This window comes from Pangasianodon hypophthalmus, chromosome 3, assembly GCF_027358585.1.
Source record: "Pangasianodon hypophthalmus isolate fPanHyp1 chromosome 3, fPanHyp1.pri, whole genome shotgun sequence".
NCBI lineage: Eukaryota > Metazoa > Chordata > Actinopteri > Siluriformes > Pangasiidae > Pangasianodon > Pangasianodon hypophthalmus.
In genome coordinates this window covers 26,884,877-26,900,436 of record NC_069712.1, presented here as the reverse complement: position 1 = coordinate 26,900,436, position 15,560 = coordinate 26,884,877, and positions in this window count along the sequence as shown.

The window sequence follows — 15,560 nt, the reverse complement described above, 5'->3', positions numbered from 1 at the left end:
TATATAACAGCATGGTCGGTCATGTGTTATTCCTTACTATATTCTGTTTTATAAAGAATGCTTTCATATCAATGTTTTCGTTGCCACACAGGAATTCAATATTAGAAATTTTGAAATTTTAATGGCAATCCTGACAAGGAAAGAAATGATTACTGAGTTAGGGGACAAAATACTCCAGTTGCTGTGAGTCACCCTGACAATCCTGTTACATTAATTCACAGTGAGCAATGCGTCAGCATGTCAGGTTGGAATTGGGGGGAAATTTGGACACGTGTGTCATATGCCAGCTCAGATACATCAAATGTCATCACACCCCAAGTTTAGGTATGAAATAATTCAGACTAAACAGTGATTGGCAGGAGCAGGAGATAGAGTAAGCGAGGGTGTAAACAAAGCAAGCAAAAGTCTGTGAACGAAAGAGTCAATATTACACTCTAAGAAGAAAAAATGATTCAGGACTGGATTAGCTTTAGCTTAGAGTTTCAACAGATAAGGCATTTATTTTGATTTCTAATTGGTGGGACACTAGTGAATGATTGATAATAGTAAGCTGACTTATCCTCCATGTGGAATATATATATATAACGGTGTCCAGTTATGAAATTGTTTAGCTAGAGATCTCATGACAGTCAGCGAGTAATTAAGGTGAGGTGTTTATATGTTTCTCTTTTTGTTTGATTTTGTTTTGTTTTTTTTTTAAATGTATTTGAATTGTTTCAGGGAAGAGTGAATAATCGAGGACATCAGCTCCCCATTTATTGTGTAACTTGTATTTATTATTTGGCACTCTATCGCTATTTGGCTCAAGCCTACCAAGTTTACCTGGATGGACAAAAAAAAAATACATAGATTAAATAATAAAATACAAAGAGAACACAGACTGGGTAATAAAAATATACACCGTCGGCAGCCAGTCGTGATTGTTTTGATTGTTTGCTATGGTGTTTTAGATAGATAGCTAGAGTTACTGGGCTGGTTCATATATATACATACATATATACACATATGTATGTATGTATCCCTGAGCACTGTATATATTGTACACTTATTGTACACATTCACACCATTCACACTTTGTGCCAAATGCAGAAAATGAGAATGCACAAATAAAGCACATAAATTTAAAACCAGATGAAATTGCATAGTGAATTTGGAGTATACATTATCCACATATTGATATTCAGACAGATCACATGCAAAGTGTAAAAGGGGCATAAATCACTCATGAATTGAAATAAATACCTCCGCCCAACTCAGCTGGCATATCATCAGTCCGTTCAAAATAAGGATGCTTCTTTCATTTTTGTATTTCAAACAGAGGCAGAGAATGTACAGACTTCGTCACTGCAAGAACATGAAGAGCTCCTTCCTGATGTGAAGTCCGCATTACGAACAATTTGTAGACAAATACTTATGCTATAAAGTGGTGAATCTGGATGCAAACCCCTGAAACACTGTCCACAGGGTGGGAATACACTCTAGATGGGATATGAATCTATCACAGGGCACCATGCACACATATTCACACACTCATTCACACCTAGCGTAGCCACTCCACCTACTAGCATGTTTTGGGAGGTGGGAGGAAACTGGAAAACCCAGAGGAAAACCACGCTGACACACAGACAGTAACCTGAAATAAGGAACTCTGGAGCTGTGAGGCAGCAAAGCCACCTACTGCATCAACATGCCGCCAAAAACAGCAGAGTAATATCTCAATTTAAAAAATGCCACTTTTAATTGGAATTTAGTCGTGTTGGTTCCTCACTGCTCAAGCCTCTGGCTTTTGATCCTGAGCTTCATTTACTGTCTGTGCAGACTTTCTTATGCTCCCACATGTGTCTCCTCTATTTGACTTTTAAAATGATTAATCCCAGATGATCAGTGAGTCAGTTCCTGACTCACATCAGAACACAATGTAGGTAGGAAGTGTTTGAAATGAATTCTAATTTAACTGGACTTCAGTGGCAAATGTGAATGCATCCTGCATACTGTGTCAAGGTCTGCAAGTTTGAATGAACAACATCTGAACATTACCGGCAAATGCATGCCCTTCATGTCCTTGAGTTTGGCTGTGAAAACACAATCGGTTTTTATTTGTTGCTCCCACATGCCACCTGCATGACCGGAGTTGTGGAAGTTTGATGTGGAAGTCAAATTGATTTCCTACAAGAAAGATTGCTCTTGTGTCATATCCTTGCAAAGCTGTGTTCAGTCCATTCTTCGCATCCACAAAGATGGTGGTGTCTAATTTGCAGGATTGTGCTCATACTGCAACACAGCACTGTAGACCATTAATGGCTATACTGGGTGACAAATGTTCTAGCCTTTCAGTAGTAATTGCAGGCGAACATGTGTGTAAAGGGCACATCTGTCACTTCTTTTTGTAGTCAGAAAATCACCGAAGCTGTCCAATACGTGTTATGATAGTCACTCATTAGCTAATAAGCCTTGCAAGTACCCAGCATATTTTAGCAACCTTATTTTACTGAGGATGTTTTACCTTCACATGGTTATTAACTTTCTTCCCCCTTGGCGATGACTGATGGCTGAATGAGTAAGAGAAGGATGAGTGACTGAATGTTCTATCTTCAGTGTACCCTTTTCCCAGGGGACCAGAATATCAACTTGAAAGCAGTTTAGGCACTTTCGTCTGCAAAGGGATTGCTAGGGAGTTATTTTTTTTCCTGTACTTTATTGGCTATGAATATTTAAAAGCACCATGCTTCATTATTTACTTACTACTCAGGGGTGGTAGTACATGAGTAATTATAATTTGTTACTACACTTAAGTATTATTTTGGCATATTTATACTCTACTTGAGTCACCGGCCGTGATCGTCTCATGCTACACAATGTAGATAACACACACTGCAGTGTGGAACTTGAGGATGAGTGTCCCTGGCCCTACCTCAGTAAAATGTTTCAATATGCTGGAGTAAACAACGACTCATACAAAATGAGGTATGTCCTGATCCCTCACTAGAAGGCATGAACTCTATCTAATTTGAACACATGTTTTGCTAATGTGCTACATTAACTGCCTAAGTTAGCATGTTTTCTTTGCTAATGCCAGGTTAGACTATGATCAATTCCATTCAAAATAAAATAATTGGCTCAACAGGAAGTCCATCCATTTTCTGTACCACTTATCCTACACAGGGTTCCTGGGAGCCTGGAGCCTACCCAGGGGACTTGGGGCACAAGGCAGGAGGACACCACCCAACGTAGGACACAATCACACATGTCTTTGGACTGGGGGAGGAAACTGGAGTACATGGAGGAAACCCCTGAGGCACGGGGAGTACATGCAAACTCCACGCACACAGGGCGGAGGCGGGAAGCAAACTCCCAACCCTGGAGGTGCGAGGCCTGGATTTTACTTCTGATTAATTAATTATCAGACTACATAGTGTTAGTCATGCATATAACAAGCAAACCTACAGGAACTGAATGATGTCTTAGACCAAGGGTCTTCACTCTTATCCAGAAAGGGCCGGTGTGGCTGCAGGCTGTCAGTCCAACCTCATTTTACTTGTTTAATCAGTTCATATTAGTCTCCAGTCAACTATCAAGTGTGCCTCCAGTTTGGCTGTAATGAAAGACCCCTGTTTTAGTCAAAACAGCTTTGTTACAAAAGGTTTTAATTTTAACATAAAAACATGTCATTAAACTTAACTTCATCAGTAAAAACTGTAATAATTTCCTTTATACTTTTTAGTACATTTAGAACTTTTGCATATTATTGGCTGGATACTTCTACTTAAGGATAATCTACTTAGATAATCTACTTGGATAATCTACTTAATCTAGACTTTTACGTAAGTATAATTTTTCAGTACTTTTTCCACCCCTGATACAACTTTATAAGCCCAAGACTACCTAAGAGTCTCTTCAGAAGATGACCCACTATATTGATCACTTCAATCATCTATGACCACTGACACTGTTCACCCTTGTAAGTGAAACACAGGATTTTTCCTTCAGTGAGAGCACAGTGAGTCTTATCTTTGTGTTTTCAGTCGTAAATAGGAACACTGACTATACTTGTTGGTACTGCATTGGAGAAATGATGCAATTCTTTACTTCTGTTTTGACCACTTCCCCAAAGTCTGCAGGTAGGTAGCATTAAGTTTCCTTGGAAACTTCTTGCTGAGCTAGAATCGTTCCCGAATAATTAGGAATCCTGGTGGTTATCCAGGGTTCATAGAACCACAGTTGCACATGTAACTAGTGACATCCAGGTATCATTAGCACAGATTTCCTGTAGTTCCTGTAGTGAGGAAGAAGGAGAAGGTCCTCATAGAGTGGTATGTCCACCACCCAGTGGGTCAGGCCACTGAACTGTAAGGAGGGCTGTCCGACTAGTGAGCTGTTTAGGCTGCAAGGCCTGAGACGATGCGAGGAAGAAACCTTGAGAGGAGCCAGACTCAAAAGGGAACCCATCCTCATCTGGGTGATAATGGATAGTGCAAATATAAATAAGTCTCTTCGATAACTGTGTACTACATTGTCAAAAAGTGCAATTGTGTAACCAGGAAATTCATTATAGTTTTCACATGAAGTCTATTTTGTTGAAGTTATCAACTGACTTAGGCATCATCATTCAGTCAGCGTATGGAATGCCTGAGCCAGACGTCCTTGGGATTGTGAATTATGAGGCAGTAAGTACATCTTTTGTTTTCCATAGATTTAAAAACTGGCTTGCAAGTGCAAGTCTTGCATCATGGTTGCTTTAACGTTTTTTAACTACACTCATCTAAGCAGACTCATCTAAGTAGAAGATAGTGAGAGGAGAATCGCTGGATTTGGAGGCCACCAGTAGCTCTGACCGTGGTCACAAGCTGCTACAAGAGGATAGCTCCATTTCATACACAGTACGTGTAGTCCGACATGCACACAAATGTGAAGAGGAAAGGGAAAATGACTGTATAATGGGGGTATTATCAGCGATTACTGAATTATACATCACTGTGTGACTTTGTTGTAAGGTCTCAGCATGCATGCAGACACCCACATGGAGGCATCCAGGAGTTTCACACCACCACAACTGGTGCTTCGGATGGATGAAATAGAACAATTATCTAATGAATTGGCTGAATATAAACAAATTTGGTATGAATTGGTTCAGTCACTGTAATGTGTTTAATCATGTCGAAAATTAATAAATGGCTTACAGCTTGATCAGGGTAATGAATGAATTTTAACCGTTGAGTTGAGAAGCCTTGCGTGATGTTTCAGCATAATAGATTAAAAAGTGGTGGTGGTACAGGTTGTATCCCAGAAGTGGCATTTCATACCATGTGTGCAAACATAAATTATATGATTTTTCCATCCTTAAAATTGTATATTAACCTTGTATCCCTTAAATTTTTAGTTTCACAGTTTATGGGAACTGGCCAGCTAAAGCCTTTGCAAATGATGTCATCATTGGTAACTTGCAATTACTTTGGGTTTCATTGTCATCTAATAATGTCTTCTTTTTTCAGACAAGCCAGTTCATAAGTCTTTTCTTTTGTATTCATTCTTATTATGCAACATTCAATGATTAATCTCTTGTGAAGCTTAGTCATTGTATTCATACCCCCCCCCCCCGAGTTTGTATGTAATATCTTAAAGAACACTTTGCACTACAAATACATGAATTACATACACCTTATGTAACAGAAACCACTAGGGCCGAGTCAGTTTTTTTTTCCTCCCCAGTGGCTGTCGAAAGAAATCTCAGGCCTGGACACAGGAGGAAGTGAAATCCATTCCCCCTTCTGTGCTCTTAACAATACTACCTCTGAACAGTATCAGCATTCTGCAGGACAGAGAGTAATATGACGTAGATGTAACAGCTTTCTCAGGAACTAGCTTTAAGAAAAATAAGTTGTTCTTTAACAATCACATGCAAAAATCATATAAACTGGTAGAAAAAAATTAATGCTAAGTGGCACCTACTAACTAGAATTGATACATGCTCAGGAATAATTTAGTGTGTTTTATTCCCATTGTCCTTCTATTTTGCATTGTGTGCATGTTTAAAAATCTCTACATAAAAAAAGTGACTCACTAAAACTTATCAAAAAATAGTTATCTTTAATAAATGCACTACATAATAGATATAATATAATAGAAAATAACCACTTCAGCTGTCAAACAGAACGTAACCCTACACCTTAATAGCCACCATTAGAAAGGCAGGAGCATGGTGCTATTGAGACCTTCCATTTTTGAGTCAGATCTCTTTGTATCATTTTCAAGCTTAAAATTCATCCTGTCTCATTGTCAATGCCACTCATGTCCCCCCCGTGGCCTAAATTTGCCCTCAAGGCTGAAAGTGGAGGAGTGCTCCCTAATGAAATGGAGAGGTATCATTAAGACGACATGACTGCTGGACTTGATTAGGGTAATTACTGGAAGCCAGACATATGCTAGCTCCATTAAAGGCTCTCCTGTGCCATTTGCAGTGCATCTGCTCTCCATCAGAGGGAGGCGAGGGCATCTTCAGTGACGGACAGGTCTTAATGGCAATCTACTTTTAGCTAGTTTGAGGTATCCTGTAGAAAACATAAGAGATAAGAAGCTGAAATAGAAGTAGAACATGCACTGTAGTTTAGACATGTAGGGTTATATTATGGGAAACATGACCAGATGATTAATCCACATATCTGTAATATAGTACATAAAATAATTTGTAGCAATGGAGAGATGCTTGTGATTTAGTGATCATGAAACCTGAATTTTATCGATTATGCTGTTTAATAAAACTCTGTATATGCTTGTGCATAGATTCAGGTTTGCTCCTGCATGTCACGTCATTGCTGGTTTTGGCCATTATATAAGTTCCAGTTTCTCTGTGTTTCATTGTCAAGCTTTTGTTGTGTGTGTTATCACATCTCAGCTTGGTTATTCTTGGTAATTCATGTATGTATTATACCAGATTGTTCTTTCTCTCGCACCTTATTATTATTTTTTTTTCGTGGATGATCCTATTTTGCACGTGGCTTGTTCTGTTTGCGTTTTCCTCAACAAATACCTGCACTTGCAACCGCCTTCCAGTCCCTGACAAATCACCATAATATCTGTTAAAGTACTATGCAAACATGAACTTGCACCACAGTGTTCTGTTTGCTGATGGTTAAAAGATCATTTCTGTGCTAAGATTTCTTTATAAATGAGCAGGCAAGGATTGCTAAGAATGTTAAAAATGATGATTTACTGTGAAATACAGTGTGCAAGCAGAAGGTAAGGACATATAACAGCAAAATGTCTAAGTTAATGGCATTGTTTGCTTTCATTGGTATTTTCTGGGGCTGTAGTTTTCACCCAAGCTGGAAATATATGGACTCTGTTTAAGAGCCTACAGACCGTCCTGCTTAATCTGACCATAAACTCTGACATGCTATCTCAGTCAATACCGCTACAGTGGGCTCCCAAAGCAAATTAATATTGTGCTGCAGTGGAGAACAGTCAAGTCACCATAGAAATATAATATAGCAAGCCTTCAGCACTATAACCTAATATGCAAATACGTGCGCTAACAATCTTGGCAGTTGGCACTCTGAGGGTAAGCTTGTGGTCTTTTATTTATTGGCATTTGTGCCCCTTGGCACAGTCAGTGGTCAGTAATCTAAAACCTAAAACGAACGAAGCTCACTTGCCGCTTATTCTCAGTTCAAGGACACCTACATGCTCAGAGAGAGAGAGAGAGAGAGAGAGAGAGAGAGAGAGAGAAAACACACTGTATGGCCAAAAGTTTGTGGACACATGATCCTCACACCCACGTGTGCTTTTTGAACATCCAGTTCCGACTTTAGTCCCCCTTTTCCTGTTATACCCCCACAGGCCAGCAAACCAGGCTGTCCACAGCGACCGACTCCGTCCACACTGGGAGAGGGAAAACAATTGTAAATTTAATTTTAAAACCTTGTAATGATACCAACAAGTGATTCATGTGCTGGCATCCTTCATGTGCCACTGCATCAGCCGCTGCAGGAGGGTGTGGTTCAAACAGAGGCTAAAAGGGCCCAGTAGGTAGTACTGGAGAGTGAGGCTTGAGGATTTAATGATGAGACATTCCTTCTCTATGGTGTTGTACCTTGAATGTTGCATGGAAAACTACCTGCTGATGTAAAGCACTTGGCAGTCCTCACCCTCCAACTCCTGGGACAAACTGCCTCCAGCGCATTTGTCTGCAAACATAGGCAATCCGAGAAGCAAAGGATCTCCATACAGTGTAGCCATAATCCTAAGAAAGGCCTGCTGGCATTGCTCCAACCATTGGATCTGGTGCTCCTTATTTAGTAAGATCAGTCAGCAGGCTGGTATAGTCCAAATAATTAGACACAAATCTACATTCTACTGCCGGCTCCAAGAATTGTCTAACCTCTTTTTGATCTTGGGCCGTGGCCATGCCACAACTTCTGCTGTCTTAATTATTTGAGGATGCACTTGCCCATTGCCTGAGTGAAAGCCCAGATACTGTTTCACCCCCCTGTCCAATTTCACACTTTGCCAGATTTGCCTGTCTCAAGGAATTTGGAACCATTTCCATGTGGCTCACACCATGGAAAGTGTTTACTATAAATGATTTTGTTATCTAAAAAGGCTAGGGCATATGTGCAGTGGGGACTCATTACCTGTCTCAGGCTAGCACTCTGAAAAGACAGAACAGAAGGGAGACAAATTGGGTTAATCTGAATGAAGAACTATGGACCTTGGACCATGGACAAAAGGGAATCTGCTAATAGTCCTTGGATAAATCCAGTGTTAAGTAAAAACAAGCTGTGCCCAGCCTAGCCAGAATCTGGTCAATAAATGGCATTGGATATGTGTCAAATTTCAAAACCACATTCACCATGTGGAAATCTCTTCAACCACTTTTCTCTTGTGTTCAAGCAATCTATATGGTTGAAATCATACACTGTGGTTTTATTTAAATAAAATGAAATTTCAAAATTGCCAAACAAAAACAGGCAAAAAGGTCACAATAGCAAATAACTAAGCAGGGGCAAAACAGGAGAGTAAAGAAATTAGAGAATGATAGCCAAATTTATACACAGGGATACAGACCAGATCAAAATGTAGTGTTGTAGGCAATGATGTACAAAAAGACTTAGCAAAGAGTTGAGGGAATGGAGGTGTATACTGTATATACTGATAAGGAGTAATGAATAACCAGTTAGATATAACAGCATGCTGGTGAGCTACAGTGATTGTACTTAGAAGAAGCTGATTGCGTGGGCATGGTTCCGGTCTGGGGATCAGGATGGTTGTGACATCTTCAGATTTGAAAATGTTCAATTTAATCCAGATGCTTTTAGAATGACTATGTGTATAAGGTTTGACACATGGATTTGAAAATGGTCTAAGTGAATGCTTGCTTGTCTGTGTAAATGGTTTTCATTAGGCACAATGAACAGGAACAGAGTCAACTGAACAATTCCTGAGCAAAGAAGAAACACAGAATTAGCCCATGATGTAGAACTATGCAGACATATGACTTGATAATGACAAAAAATAAATAAATAAATAAATAAAAATAATAATAATTGGACTCATTTAGTTTAAAAAAAAATTCAGAAAATTACTTCACATTTCTTATTTTGGAAACAGTTCCTAAGACGTTTCCGGTAGCTGAATGACCCAAAAAAAAAAAAAAGGAATAAAATATTTAGTATTTTGCTAGGATTTCCTGTCTTCGTGATCAATGACGGGTCTCTTTTGTTCTTGACAGTACACTGTGGGAATTAAGTGCAGAGCTCTGGACTTTCCTCGAGCATTAGATGTTTCAACATTCAACAAAAGAAAAATGGCTGCTCACAAGAAGTCAGACCTCAACACCAAAGAACTCGAGAGAAATGTTATATTGATGCTGAGCTCATTTATAATAGTGGTTTCTTTACACTTTTACTCATTACAAGGGAAATCAGAATGAGGGAATATATGATATACTATTCTGCACATGCCCACTAGACATGTTACCCTAGGCAAAATAGTCTTGTAATTCAATGAAATACAGCCAAGTCACATCTGAAAACCAATATAGAAAACCTTCAGCATTATAATTCAGTGTATTGCATTATATTGTAGACTAAATCTTAAATTATGCATAATGGTTACACTGCAATTTTCAGTACTGAATTTTGTCATAATTTATATCTAGCAACTTGTTATTTCAATTCAAGGTACTTGGCCCTTTGTGGGAAAAAAGTGAAAAAGCAGGCAAGAGATCATGGCATATATATATATATATATATATATATATATATATATATATATATATATATATATATATATATATATATATAAATATATATGTGTGTGTGTGTGTGTGTGTGTGTGTATATATATATTAAACCCTATGGATTAAGAATGGGATGTCATTAAAGTTCATGTGCATGTAAAGGCAGATGTCCCAAAACTTTTGGCAATATAGTGTATATACATAAATGTGTGTGTATGTATATATATTCTTGGTATTTTCATGACCATTGAGGCTGGTGTGAAAAGAGGCATGGATAGAATGATCAATATTATCAAGTTTTTTAATAGGACAGGTCATACCCATTTCACGGAATAACATTTCAGTCTCAAGCTCACCCCATTCATTCCTGTGATACACTTACTCCCTTTTAATTTGCAGGAGTAAATGAAGCATAAACTCCATAGAGATTCAAATCGCCCTCCCACCTTTTATACATTGTGAGCATTACTTGAAATCATTATCAACATTATCTCTGACTGTGCAACTTGTAGTTTTAGAATACTCATTTCTCCGATATGAGAAACCAGAAACACAAATATGTCATTTCATTATTGTCCACAGTTTAAGTGAACTGCTTGTAATGCTGGCTTAATGATGCATTAACTATCCCATTCCCATTTCACTGCTGAGTTTTGTTCTAATTTGTTACAGATAAAATAATTCAGTCAGTTTTATTTAGGTAGTTTGTTAAAGTAGCCAATTGTGTTGAAGTAGGGTGACATAAATAATGTACATCCACAAAACTAGGTTGTAAGAAATGGGACAGGATGTGAGGAAGTGAGGAAAAATACTGTTTTAGTGTTGCAGTTGCATAAGAGAGGCCAGTGGTAATGCAATCAAAGATTTTGGACCGAAGTGGATGTGAAAATACCACTGCACTGGTGGATTTTAAATGTCACATGCACCACTTCTCTCACAATCAGTACAAAATACACTTCATTTCTGGCTATAAATTGGAAAAATAAATAGTTCATTCCCAACCAAATGAGGATACATAATTACCAAAATTATTATAATGTTACTTCAATTTAACATCTTTTTTTTCAATTTGGTGTCATGTATGTTATGAGAAGGCTGATACAGATGCAATTGCAGTAAAGCGTCTTTTAATGAGAGATAGGCAGACGAATCCAAAACAAAAGACAAGATCAAGGTCAGAAACAGGCTTAGGTCAGATGATCAACAAACAGGATATACTAGGCAAAGGCAGAGCAAGTAAACCAGGAAACAAAGTCAGAGTCAAACCAGGGTAGTGATAGCAGGCAAATACAGGCTTGGTAATGTCAGGGTGAAGTTACAAACTGAGCATATTCTTCACAATGAGTTCTTGGTGAAAGTCTGTATATAAAGGGTGTGAGTGTGATTGGGAATGTGTGTAGTTTTGGGAAGTGTAGCCCTCTCCATATTTGGAGAAATGGAGAAATGGAGTTCACTGACTGTGTTGACCTGACAGTAAGCATGATCCATAAGACACTTATATATTTAAAATGATGATTGTATTGACTAATGAAAATGAGGGAAACAGACTTTGCATAGTAATCTACAGTCCACAGTACAGTTGAGTCCAAAAGTCTGCATAAACCTAGGCTAATTCTAGGACACTAGGATATTCAATTTGTTTTTTCTCTCCACAAATTTTTATTTTACCACACATTTCTTCTGGCACATCAATTAGGGCCACTACTTTGCTCATATTAGTGGTAATTTTAAAGCAATCAATTAGAGACAGATTTATTTCAGCTTTAATTCAGAATTCCAGTGGGTCAAATGTTTACATGCACCATGCTGACTGTCTCTTTAAACAAAAAAAATAGTGTAATTGGTGTAATTTCCTGTTTTTTAATCCACTGCACACCAATGACTACTAACCTAAATGAAAGGACAATTATGTACCAAAAGAGATAATAAATAAAAGAAATAAACTATGATATAATTGTTGTTTCTAGCCATCTGCTGTATTTAATGGCTGCTTTGTTGGAACATGATTTTATGATGCCAAAAATATTTGTTTTGTGATTTCCCAAATAATTGGCCAGAGAACCCCAGGTCTACACAGTGTGTATAGATTATTTACTGTTTTTAACATTTAACATTCCCTTGCTCACAGCGTCAATTAAATATAAATGCATGTATGTATTTGTATACAGTATGTATGTGTCTATGTAGACATGTCTGTATGTCTGTCTGTGGATCTGTCTATTCGAAACAAGATTTCCCCAAGCTGCTCAACATGTGGAAATAGTTGGCTTCCAAAAAAAAATTGTGGTTTGCTGGTGAGATAAATCTGTGTGTGTCAGTGCATGACATTGACCATCAATAATCTCCACTGTTGGAAGGCATGGGATCCCTCGAGCAGCAGCCACCTTCAAATGAAAGTGAATGGAGGAGCTCAATAAGGCTGGAGAGGAAGGGGGATTAGATGTTTGAGGGGAGGGGGTGGGGATGAGGGTGAGGGTGAGGGTGAGGGCACACAGTAATCATTGTGAAACCCAGCAGAACACCTAGAGGGAGATCCTAAAAGACTCTTTCAGAAAGAAAGATGAAGTGTTTACCAGAAACAAGGACTGGACCTTTAAGCATGGGATTGTGGGTCTATTTCTAGTGATGTTAGTCACCAAAGTGTCTCTCCATCCCTACTATGGTGTTCTTTTTGTCCTGCATTCCTTTTTGAATATTCTCTGATGGGTTGCAATGTTTAGTTATGAGCCTTTTAAATGTTTCTAAGGAGCGACTGGAGACGTGACTGTAAATTCTGTGAACTGAATTTCAGAGTGCATTGGTATCATTTTACTGTTTAATTTTATTGTCTAGTTCTGTTCACTGGGAGACGGAGCTAATGTGACGGATTAAACTGCAGTTTTATTTAATAATTAAAAAAAACAATTATGCCATCTTGTTAATGTCGGGTCAAAACATTATGCACATGATTTTTAGTCACTAGTGAAACTGAAACAAGGACATAAACTATATTTATAATGTAGATATTGCATATTAAAAAAACTATTCCACTTTTAGTTTTAAAAAAAGAGTCATTTTGGTTAGGACATAAGGGATTAGCTTTCCTCCTGAAAGGCTATTCCGAGTGCCTATTAGGATGAGATGTTTAATGTAAGTAACCTTATAATATATAGCATTGGATATAGCATAAAACTGCTTTGGCATGAGCCTAGAATTTGCATGTTAGCCTTAGATTCATTTTGCATTCACAGTCATCAGTTGTGTAGTTACTTAAAGCCCAGAGGCACAGAAGCTCGTCCTCACACGCTTTACAAATCCTGTTGCTAATGATTTGTTGAAATTGGCTTATGCCCTTTTTTCAGACTACCACGGAAATTTCATAAACAGAATAATGAATGCAGGAAAAAAAAAAATCACAAGCGGTACACCCAAAGCAGAGGATAAAGCGGGTGATATAACAAAAGCAACAGTTTTTTTTTAGCCTTCTCTAGTTTAAAAGTTTTATTTAGTCACTACAATATGAATGCAACCTAATCAGATAACCTCAACTCAAAGGTGTTAATTGCATTTGGCATTCATATAAGGAATAAAGTGTATAATGACTTTCTCAGTACAAATTTTTACATCACTCTTGCAGTTTAGCAATTATGTGGCTGTTCATAACCATGCATTTAAAGATTCTTTCAATGATTGTTACTCAGATGTTTGTGCAATGAATCTGTATCTGTATTTGTATATATATAATATTGAATATTGATTCATTATTAATTCCTATTTCTAAAGGTACATGAAGGCCTAATGTGAATTAGACAGCACTTTTTTTTTTTAAGAGTTTTTCCCTTCCTTTTACACATTTTCTACCACAAAAATGCATATTTTTTTTTTAATCCACTCTCAAAAGTAGATAAGTCTGATAAAGCTGTTTTTGTGTTATATTGAGGATAGGGGAAAGCCTTCTTAATTGTTCAAAAAACATGTGATTATCATGTGATTTCTACAATTTCAAGATGGAAAACTTATTGTGTCTTCCTCATGGTGCCTCGGGGTTTTTCCTTGCCACTGTCACCTCTGTCTTGCTCATTAGGGGTCAAAATCTACATCTGGATTTCTGTAAAGCTGCTTTGTGAAAATGGTTATTGATAAAAATGCTATACAAATAAAATGTAACTGTTGGATTTCTTTGCAGAGTATATATAAGCATACATAAGTGTACACATGTGTATGCATAAGTGTACATAAGTATATATAAGTGAGTCTGGGGCATACCTAAATGCATGAAAATGTCAAAACAAAAGAAAATAGCATGTATTTTATATAAAATCGGGGTCAGACACCCACCATGCCGTGCTCAGTCAGGTTCACGTTTCAGTTGTGAACAGGACACGTTTTGCATTTTGCACGGCATGGACTGAAAACCCTAATGTGGCCAAAATATAAATAAAAAAATGACAAAATTACCCATGTTAGTGTGGATTGAGCCTTGATTCAATTTGACACCTGTTCACTCCTCTACCCAATCACAAAACCACATCTGAATGACACTCTCAGCATCTGAAAGTCAACAGCTGTTTATATGTTTATGCTAATGGTCACAGCTCATCATGAACTAGGCCCTGGAGGTAGTCTGGCTCACATTGTAAGATCCAACAGTATAATGCCAGCCTGAAGCATTATAGGGAAAGCTCATACCCACAGGATAAAATGTCATTAAATTGATCTGATAAGGTTTGCAAAGAACCCTAAGTAAAAAAAAAAAAGTCTCTCATACAACAGTAGAAACTCTGGTAGATTCTGGTAGATATGATGAAAAAAACAAATCATGATTCTCAAGGACATTTTTATAATACATTACATGTACCATACTTGCAGACAGGTTCATACATATTTGGAGACTGACAAAATTATAGTTATTTCAGCTATCTACTCCAGTATATTGGAGTTCAATTAAAATAATTCAATTAGCTAAAAGTGCAGACTTTACCTCCAAATTGGGTGAATAGTATTATAACAACAATATTACAGCTTTTTTTTTATATGTGCCCCTCCAAACCTTTTTAAGGAACCAAAAGTAATTGGACAGACTCACATAATCATTAATTAAATCATTATTATTTAATACACGGTTGCAAATCCTTTGCAGTCAGTAACTGCCTGAAGTCTGGAACCCATAGACATCACCAGATACTGGGTTTCTTACCCGGTGATGCTCTGCGAGGTCTTTACTGCAGCTGCCTTCAATTCCTGATTGTTCTTGGGGCATTTTTCCTTCAGTTTTGCTTTCAGAGAGGTCATACATAAACAAAGTCTTGGTTTGCCTTTGAATTATGCTTCAGGTCATTGCCCAGCT